General features: G+C 35.5%; 1 pseudogene; it reads left to right on the top strand.

The window, feature by feature from the left end:
* The first annotated feature begins 6,354 nt into the window (after positions 1-6,354).
* LOC114023827 overlaps positions 6,355-7,419 on the top strand; it is a 163,119-nt pseudogene continuing 162,054 nt past the window's right edge.

Raw genomic sequence — 7,419 nt, 5'->3', positions numbered from 1 at the left:
AGAAACAGACCTCTAACTTAACAAAGAATTCAATAGTTAAGTAATTGACTGGGAATATGATTAAACAGCAGAAAAAAGTCAGACTATAGAATCTTACTTTGGTGACAAAGATCAAAACATACAACCAGAAGATAACAAAGTCAAAGCGACTACATCCAAAGCCTCCAAGAAAAATATGAATTAGTCTCAGACCATAGAAGAGAACAAAAAAGATTTTGAAAAGCAAGCAAAAAAAGTAGAGGAAAAACTGGGAATAGAAATGAGAGTGAAGTAGGAAAATCATGAAAAACAAGTCAACAGCTTGCTAAAGGAGATCCAAAAAACACTGAATAAAATAACACCTTAGAAATAGACTAATCCAAATGGCAAAAAAAAAAGGTCCAAAAAGTCAGTGAGGAGAAGAAAGTCTTAAGAAGCAGAACTGGAAAAATGGGAAAGGAAGTTCAAAAGCTCACTGAAGAAAATAAGTCCTTAAAAATTAGACTGGAGCAAATGGAAGCTAATGACTTTATGAGAAATCAAGACATTATAAAACAAAACCAAAAGATTGAACAAATAAAAGACAATGTGAAATATCTCATTGGAAAAACAACTGACCTGGAAAACAGATCCAGGAGAGAGAACTTAAAAATTATTGGACTATCTGAAAGCCATGATCAAAAAAAGAGCCTAGACATCATCTTTCAAGAAATTATCAAGGAAAACTGCCCTGATATCCTAGAACTAGAGGGTAAAATAGAAATTGAAAGAATCTACCAATCACTTCCTGAAAGAGATCCCCAAAGGAAAACTCCCAGGAATATTTTAGCCAAATTCCAGAGTTCCCAGGTCAGGGAGAAAATATTGCAGGCAGCCAGAAAGAAACAATTCAAGTATTGTGGAAACACAATCAGAATAACACATTAGCTTGTACTTTAAGGGATCAGGGGCTTGGAATATTTTATTTTTTAATATAGATATATTTTAGATATTTTTTAGATATAGATATATGTTTTAGATTCCAGAGGTCAAAGGAACTAGGATTAAAACCAAGAATCACCTACCCAATAAAACTGAGTATAACTCTTCAGAGGAAAAATGGACATTTAGTGAAATAGAGGACTTTCAAACATTCTTAATGAAGAGACCAGAGCTAAATAGAAAATTTGACTTTCAAATACAAGACTCAAGAAAAGCATGAAAAGGTAAATAGGAAAGATAAATTATAAGGGGCTTATTAAAGTTGAACTGTTTACATTCCTACATGGAAAGATGATATTTGTAACTCATGAGATCTTTTTCAGTATTAGGGTAGTAGAAGGGAATATATATAGACAGAGGGCACGGGATGAGTTGAATATGAAGGGATCATATCTAAAGAATAAAATTAAGGGGTGAGAGAGGATTATACTGGGAGAAGGAGAAAAGGAGAGGTAGAATGGGGTAAATTATCTCATAAAAGTGGGAAGAAAAAAGGTTTTACTGTGTAGGAAAAGAGGGGGGAGGTGAGAGGGAATCAATGAATCTTACCCTCATTGGATTTGGCTTAAAGAGGGAATAACATACACCCTCAATAGGGTATGGAAATCTATCTTACCCTGCAAGAAAATAAGGGGGAAGGAGATAAGAGAGGGGGGATGATAGAAGTGAGGGCAAATAGGGGATGGGGTAATCAGAAACAAACACTTTTGAGAAGGGACAGGGTCAAAGGAGAGAATAGAATAAATGGGGAGTAGGATAGGATGAAGGGATATATAGCTAATTTTTCACAACATGGCTATTATGGAAGTGTTTTGCATGACTACATATGTGTAACCTGTATTGAGTTGTTTGCCTTCTCAATGAGGGTGAGTGGGCAGGAAGGAAGGGGCAGAATTTGGAACCCAAAGTTTAAAAACAAATGTTAAAAATCATTTTTACATGCAAATGGGAAACAAGATATACAGGCAATGGAGTATAGAAATCTATCCTGCCCTACAGGAAAATAGAAAGGGGTGGAGATAAGAGAAAGGAGGGGGTGATAGAAGGGAAGGCAGGGGAAGGTAAGGGGTATTCAGAATGCATGTTGTCTTGGTGGGGGGAGGGCAGAGATGGGAAGAAAATTTTTAACTCAAGGTCTTGTGGAAGTGAATGTTGAAAACTAAAAATAAATTAATAATAGTAATAATAGTAAGAGTAGCAATAATAATAATAACAACAATAATAAAAGATAGCATTTACATGATTAAAAAAAAGATGTTGGTCTATGCCTAGTTTCTGCCATACTATTTTCCAGTTTTCCAAGAAGTTTTTGTCAAATATAAGTTCCTATCCCAGAAGCTGAAGTCTTTGAGTTTATCAAACAGTGGATTACTATAGTCATTGACTACTGTGTCTCATGTATCTATCCTATTTCACTAATCCACTACTCTATTTCTCAGCCAGTACCAAACAGTTTTGATGATTGCTGCTTTATAATACAATTGAAAATCTGGTATGGCTAGGCCACGTTCTGTTGCATTTCTTTTAAAAAATTCCTTTGATATTCTGTATCTTTTGTTCTTCCAGTTGAATTTTGTTATTATTTTTCTAGCTCTATAAAATAATTTTTGGTAGTTTGATTGCCATGGCACTGAATAAGTAAATTAATTTAGGTAGAATTGTCATTTTTATTATGTTAGCTTGGCCTGCCCATGAGCAACTGATGTTTTTCCAATTATTTTGATTTGACTTTATGTGTGTGAAAAGTGTTTTGTAATTGTCTTCACATAGTTCCTGGGTTTGTCTTGGCAGGTAGACCCCCAAATATTTTATGTCTACAGTAACTTTAAATGGAATTTCTTTTTCAATCTCTTGCTGTTGGGACTTTTTATTTTTTAACATAAGAATAATATTCATAGCTCTGCCCCTCAAGCACATACAAGTACTGAAAAAAGTGTTTCTTCTTTTTTCATAAAAACAGATACATTAGTACTAAATTTTTTGGAGAAAATTCAACAATAAAAGAAACATTTCATTGTTTTATACTTTAAGATATTTTAAAATTATAGAATAGATTCTTCACCTTAATCCAGTGAAATTGAACTTTGCAGTACAAATGTAATTTTTATTCTAGGGGAATTATTTATTCTAAAATTGTTATGAGAAAATATGGCATGTGGGAGATTAATAATGTCTTTTTTGTGAAATAAGGACACTATTTTTTCTCTATATCTGAATGTTAATAGGAATATCTGCATAAATGATTTTGGATGAATTTCCAATTACTTCAGTCATTTAAAAAAACATAATAAATGAGTTAAAATACAATTCAGAACTGTTGTACTCAAGTTTGTTCTGGAAAGAATAATCATCAGGCAATAACAGCAGAATATCTAGAATTATCCAGAATAGACTAAGCATTCCTAAGGGTAAAGAGAGTTTGTTGTCACTTTAATTTCATTCTACTGTAACAGACAACTACATTCAAAGTGCTAGAGTATTATATATGCTATATTTAAGTTTCAAATTGGGAAACAGTCTTCAGACTATACGGTGGAGCTATTCCTCATTGGTTGAATAAATTCCATCTTTAAGCATCTATTTTTTTCTTTTTGCATTGAATGTCTCATTTTTTATTATAGTATTTTATTTTTCCCCCATTTGCATGTCAAGAAAAACTTTAGCATTCATTATTACAAGATTTTGAGCTCCAATTTTTTTCTCCCTCCCTCTCCTCCCCTCTTCTGAAAATGGTAGTCAGTTTGATATAGTTTATACATTTGTTATTATGTAAAAAATATTTCTATATAAGTCACAGTTATGAAAGAAGAAACAAAATGCAAAAAAAGAATAAAGTAAGTGAAAAAAATATGTTTCGATCTGCATTCAGAGTACATTGATTCATTATCTGGATATGGATAACATTTCCATTGTAAGTTCTTTATACTTACCTTGGATCATTGTGTTGCTGAGAAGAGCTGAGTCATTCATAGTTGATCATCACACAGTGTTGCTGTTACTGTGTACAATATTTTCCTGGTTCTGTTCATTTCACTTTGCATCAGTTTGTACAAGTCTTTCCAGAATTTTGTAATACCTGCCTTTTCATCATTTCTTATTACACAATAGTATTCCATTGCATTCATATACCACAGCTTGTCTAGCCATTCCCAAATTGATGAGCATCCTCTCAATTTCCAATTCTTTTCAACCACAAAAAGGGCTGCTATAAATATTTTTGTACTTATAGGTCCTTAACCCTTTTTATGATCTCTTTGGGATACAGATCTAGTAATGGTAATGCTGTATCAAAGGATATGAACAGTTTGGTTGCTCTTTGGGCATAGTTTCAAATTATTCTTCAGAATGGTTGGATCAGCTCTCAACTCCACCAACAGTGTATCAGTATCCCAATTTTTCAACTTTCTCTCCAACATTTATCATTTTCCTTTTTTGTCATGTTAGCCAATCTGATTAGTGTGAGGTGGTACTTCAGAGTTGTTTTAATTTGCATTTCTCTAATCAAAAGCAATTTAGAGAACTTCTTCATATGCCTATAGATGGCTTTGAATTTTTTTCATCTGAAAACTGCCTGTTCATATCTTTTGACCATTTGTCAATTGAGGAATGTCTTGTATTCTTATAAATTTTGACTCACTTCTCTATATATTTTAGAAATGAGGCCTTTATCAGAGATACTTGCTATAATGATTTGTTTCCTAGCTTTCTGCTTTCCTTCTAATCTTGGTTGCATTGGTCTTGCAATTTGTTTATGCTGTTACCCTTTATGTCTAAATGATGCACCCATTTTGACTTTATCTTCGTATATGGTATGAGATGTTGGTCTATATCTAGTTTGTGTCCTATTGTTTTCTAGTTTTTCCAGCAGTTTTTGTCAAATAATGAGTTTTTATCCCCAAAATTGGGGACATTGGGTTTATCAAACACTAGGTTACTATGGCCATTGACTACTTTGTCTTATGTACCTAATCTATTCCACTGATCTTCCACTCTATGACTTAGCCAGTACTAGAAAATTGTGATGATTGCTGCTTTATAATATAATTTGAGGTCTGTTGTTGCTAGGCCATTTCCTTAGTATTTTTATCCATTAATTCCCTTGATATTTTTGACCTTTCATTCTTCCATAATGAATTTTGTTATTATGCTTTTCTTGGATTTTATTATTGGATGTCAAATTTTTGGTTGAGTTCTGATTTTCTCCTTATGAAAGCTTGAAATCTCTCTATTTAGTTGAATGACCTTTCTTTTCCTTGATGCATTATGCTTAATTTTGCCAGGTAAGTGATTCTTGGTTATAGTTCTAGATCCTTTGCTCTCCACAATATCGTGTCCCATGGCCTCCAATTCTTTAATGTTGAAGCTGCCAGGTCCTTTGTGATCCTGATTGTGACTCCCTGGTATTTGAATAGTTTCTTTCTGGCCACTTGTTGTATATTTTCCTTGACCTGATAGTTCGGAAATTTGTGTACTTTTTTCCTTGGGGTCTTTATTTTGAGATTTCTTTCCTGAGGTGATATGATCCTTGGAGTTTTTATTTAGGGATTTCTCTCCTGAGGTGATCAGTGGATTATTTCAAAGCCTGTTTTATCCTCTGGTTCCAGGACACCAGGGAGGTTTTCCTTGGTAATTTCTTGAAAGACACTCTCCAGATCCTCCTTTTGATTATGTCTTTCAAGTATTCCAACAATTCTAATATTGTGTCTCCAGGATCTATTTTCCAGGTCAGTTGTTTTTCCAGTGTGGTATTTCACACTTTCTTCCATTTTTTCATTCTTATAAATTTGTTTGACTGGTTCTTGATGTTTCCTGGAGTCACTGGCTTAGTTTCCCAATTCTAACTTTTAAGGTGCTGTTTTCCTCAATTAGCTTTTGTACTTTCTATTCCAATTGACCAATTGTACTCTTTAAGGAGCTGTTTTCTTCAGTGGATTTTTTATCTCCTCCATTTGGCCAATTCTACTTTTTAAGCAGTTTTCTGGACTGTTAACTCTATTTTTATAATTCTCTTGCATCACTCTCATTTATTTTCCCAATTTTTCTTCCACTTCTCTTATATGATTTTAAGACATTTTTTGAGCTTTTCCATAAGTTCTTTCTGGGCTTTAGAACACTTCCCATTTTTCTTTGGGGTTTTGCTCGTAGATGTTTGGACATTGTTGTCCTCTTTTGAGTTTGTGTCTTGGCTTTCCCATCTCCATAATAACTTCTTATGGTCAGATTGTTGTTGTTGTTTGCTCATTTTTTTTTTGGACTTTTTCCTATCTTTTAAACTTGGTTTCTGCTTCCAGGGTGGAAGGGTTCTGTCTCAGGCTTCTTGTGCCAGTGGATGTAAGCTCTGACTGTTTACCTGGTACCACACTGATGTTGTTCTGAGGTCCATGGGGGACCCTCATGTCTGGTGCTGCACTGAGGAGGTGGGTGGTGGCTGGTACTGCTGGAAGCCATTTGGGTCTTGCAGTTTACCTGGTGCTGAGCTGGGGTCCTAGTGTTGATATCTGGAATGTGCTGAGCCCTGGTGGGGTCTTACTGCATTTCCCAAGGGCTATACTGAAGCACAGGGATGTCTGGCTCCTGGAAGATGCATGTTTTCCCTGGGCTGTACTGAAGCATGTGGAGGTCTGCCTTACTTTCTCTATGTGCTAGAGGATGCCTATTTGCCTGGGACCACACTGAATCACATGGAAGTCTGACATACTTTCTTGTCATGCTGGAGGATGCCTGCCTGCTTGTAGATGAGCTGAAGCATGTGGAAGTCTGGCCATTGGAGGTTGCCTGTTTACATGGGGCTACAATGAATCTCTTAGTGGTTGTCAGAGTTGGAGTCTGGCAGTTGCCCTAGCTATGATAAGGCACATGGGTGGTCCTGGTGTTGGCATTTGCCTGCTCCACAACACTCGGGTTCAGGATCTCCCACTGGTTTGCTGAGGTGGGGTCTGCTGCTGGTTTGCTGGGACACTTCCTGTCCTGGAATGCAACCCCCTTTTATCTAAGTGAGAATGACTTTCTTTCTGATCCTCCAACTCTCCTGGGTTAAAAGACTCCTCCACCTCATCTTTCTGTAGGCTCCACTGTTCTAGGATTTGTTCTGGTGCACTATTTTATGATTGTTTTGATGTGAATATGGGAAAGCTGCAGTGATTTGCTGCTTACTCCACCATCTTGGCTCCTGGAAGTGCAGAGGTGTCTCATTTTAAATATATATATTATTTTTTAATATTATTTTCTCTTTTTAAATTTTGAGTTCCAGATTCTCTCCCTCACTCCCACTGTTTCCTCACACACTTGGAAGGCCAACAATATATCATCGATTATAGATGTGGAATTATGCAAAATTTATTTCTGTACTAGATATATCACAAGAAAGGAAGGAAAGAAAGAACGAAGGAAGGAAAGAAGGAAAGAAGGAAGGAAGGAAGGAAGGAAGGAAGGAAGGAAGGAAGGAAGGAAGGAAGGAAG

The sequence above is a fragment of the Vombatus ursinus genome, unplaced genomic scaffold, assembly GCF_900497805.2.
Source record: "Vombatus ursinus unplaced genomic scaffold, bare-nosed wombat genome assembly UNPS02014818.1, whole genome shotgun sequence".
NCBI lineage: Eukaryota > Metazoa > Chordata > Mammalia > Diprotodontia > Vombatidae > Vombatus > Vombatus ursinus.
Note: the sequence above shows the minus strand (reverse complement) of the source record. Positions and strands in the feature narration are given on the sequence as shown.